Raw genomic sequence first — 3,341 nt, forward strand, 5'->3', positions numbered from 1 at the left:
TATATATATGTGTCTTACTCATCTTCTCTTTTCCATTCACACGTTACCAATGCACGGATCCATAATATCATGCATAACCCCCGTGACGAAATTAATGGTTCCAGTGTAAATTCGTCTACCTCTGGTACTTTTTAATTAAATATATTTGTATTTATAAAAAACTAGCTAGTGGAAATTTTTTTAGGTATTTATATGTACGCTTTAAATGTTCAATGTGTACTATATTATTTTATAGTTTTTATTGCTAATATTTGTTTGCATCAATGATTTGTCCTGACTAACCGTCAAAATTAAAGCATATAGATTATTAAAGTGAATTTTACTTTTACCAATAAAAAATTCTTATAGACACACCAAAAATTAAAACTCTAATATCATGTAAAAAATTTCATATTTGAAAATTAACTGCTGTTGGTACTAATTGTATAGTTATGATTGTCATGGATTAAGTGCATAAGAACTGAGTTCATAACTAAATAAAAATATTCTTATTTCAATTTCACCACTGGAAAAGAACTGTTTTTATGTTTATTTGGTAACCGTGAATAAAATAAGCATGGTTCTTATATTTGAACAACATTAAATTATAAATAAGTAATTAATAGAAGAGGGAATAAAATAATATTAAATAAGGTGAAGAATAAATATTAAATAGGTACAGTGCTTTATTCAATCCTTTTTTAATTGTTGGTCTAGCATTTTATTGAATGGACTGGGGAAACTTGGTAATTAGGATGAAACGGAATATTTTTAAACGATAATATTTTTAAAGTACAAAATGTTCATGTATTGTGATAAGTTTCACACAATTAAACTCTCAATTTTTCCCTTGTTCAATCTATTTAAATTTTCTTACAATCAAGTTTTAAATTTTTTTCTTATTTATTAATGGATCCTAATCAATATGATATAGATGTCATTAAGAAATTTTTACAACATTTCCTAAGTACTCAAATCAACCCAAACATTCACAACCAAATTTAATTATGTTTATTAATTTTTAATTTAATTTTGTATTTGATATATTTTAATGTGAAATATAAATGTGAGATAAGTTTGTGGGGTTCATTTAAGAATGAAAATAGAGTTGTACGTTTGAAGGTGATTTTGACTTAAGTTACTTAAGTTATTAGAATGTATAAACAGGTATAAAAACGAAAAATGGGTTACACCATTATTGATGCTATTATATGTTTTAACTTTTAAGATTTGAATTTTAGATGCAATATAACTATAAGTTTTAAGTAGAGTCTTAAGTACCAGTCCCATTGAATTTTAAAACTCTTGATTAATTAAAATTCTATAGATACCTACACGATTAATTGCCCAGTGCAATAGGTATTTATCAAGCATGACCTTTTAGTAGGCATTGCCAAACATTACAAAGTTGTTAAAATATGTATCCGTATTCTAAAGACTAAAAGTGACCTGGTCTTAGACAAATTTTACCTGTGGGGTTTTAATCATTTAATTTTAACATTCTTATAATTACTAAAAATAATACAGCATTCGGTAACACGTGGACGTTAATTAAAGAAACAAAATTTCAAAAATAAATTAATAAAAGGTAAAATGTTAAATGCAAACTGTCTCAATGTCTAATCTCAAAATTTTAACCTAAAGTCACTTAAGCCTATTCTTTACTTTCTTGAAAATGATATCATTTAGGACTTAATAATTTAAAAGCTTAATTGTTGTCCAGTGTGCACTAATAGACTCTTTTTTTTTTTTACATTTGTGAGGTATTATTTACTGTTCATGTATATAAATTTTATTCCGGAATATATTCTTATAAAAAATAAAGAATGTATTTTCTATTTATTTAAGGAAGGGGATCCACTCCAAGAGTAAATGTAAAAAACTTACTCCACATTCTTGCCATCCATTCTTGAGAAATTTAATGGTTTAGATATACTTACTAATTCACACCATTGGATTTTCAAAGAATGAATAACTAGAATGTGGAGTAAATTTTTTCCCTGAATCCCTTCTCTTTATTATTTAAATGAACTAAAATTTACCGCTTTTAATTTAGTTTATTTTAAAATAGCTTGAACTTTTGGGTACTTTATGTTTATTAAATTAATATTTAACAAATATGTTTAGGTTAGAATATGAAATAAAATACAATTGGGTTTATCACATAAATAATTCAAAATTTATAGTAATTATTATTTATAAGTTCATTCATTTATGAGTTTATATCGAGCTCGTAAGACTTCACATTTGAATATGTTTGAACCTCAAAGGAAGCGGGAGGAACTTACAAGCAGGGTCAATGTCCATTCCTAGCAGCACCAACTTTATCAAGCAAGTCTCCATAATCTATTTATTACTCCATAACGATGAGAGTGAGATATCTCATGTTTCACTAATCTTTCAGCCTTTCTACAATCAAATGCACCCATAACATTTTGAAATCCTTGCTCCCAAACTAAGCTTAGGCCATGCCAACAAAACCATAGAATATTGGAAATTCCTTTTGATTGGTGAAATACCAATCTTAGGATCTTGAATTTAATGATTCTCACACACATTTATGAATCAAAGGGTGCAGTGTCATACCTGAATCCATGTTCCTGGATGTGCTCATTTGTTCTACGTTTCTGAAAGAGGTTTTGTGTTAAGATGGCCTTCCTCAACCAAATCATTGATTCCTCTTGGGACTTGCGTTTTAACTCTGATGGGGAGATGAGAAAACTAAATTTGATTTGGTGTATTGGGGACCACAACCTTCCTGATGTATTAACTAATAAGGTTCCCATTATCCCCTATGGGTTAACCTGATGGGTATCCAGCCATTAAGCCCATATCCGTTATAACCTTTTAGAAATCTAAGGGGTGTCAGTAATTAGATCACTTATAATGTAACCCCGAAAATAAATAGCTAATATCATTATATTAAATATATGATGCTCACCTTAATTAGAAATTAATAATTTCTAACAATCTCTCACTTGAGCTTCATATCTTCATGATACAATTATATCACAGGTTCTTTAGGCGCGCATCCGTATGCTATTTACGTTTAGACTTCTCCTTAATACAATCTGGTCCATCTCATATATCAACTATGGACCCACCGTGACTTTCATCACATTTAAGTGTGACTCGACCACGACGATCACCATATTAATATACTCAATGACATAGATCAAATATGTATGAGTGACATGGAAATTTCATGCATTGTGATCTCAAACATGTCTATTTCCAACTGGTCCTTCTTTATTCTTTAGTGAGATCAATCCAAAGTCTTTAATTGCAACACAATTGTTACAATGTACAATTTCAAAATGAAATACTAAATCATCAACTTTATTATGCATAAAAACTGTATA

Source organism: Lupinus angustifolius, chromosome LG10, assembly GCF_001865875.1.
Source record: "Lupinus angustifolius cultivar Tanjil chromosome LG10, LupAngTanjil_v1.0, whole genome shotgun sequence".
In the NCBI taxonomy this organism is placed as follows: Eukaryota; Viridiplantae; Streptophyta; class Magnoliopsida; order Fabales; family Fabaceae; genus Lupinus; species Lupinus angustifolius.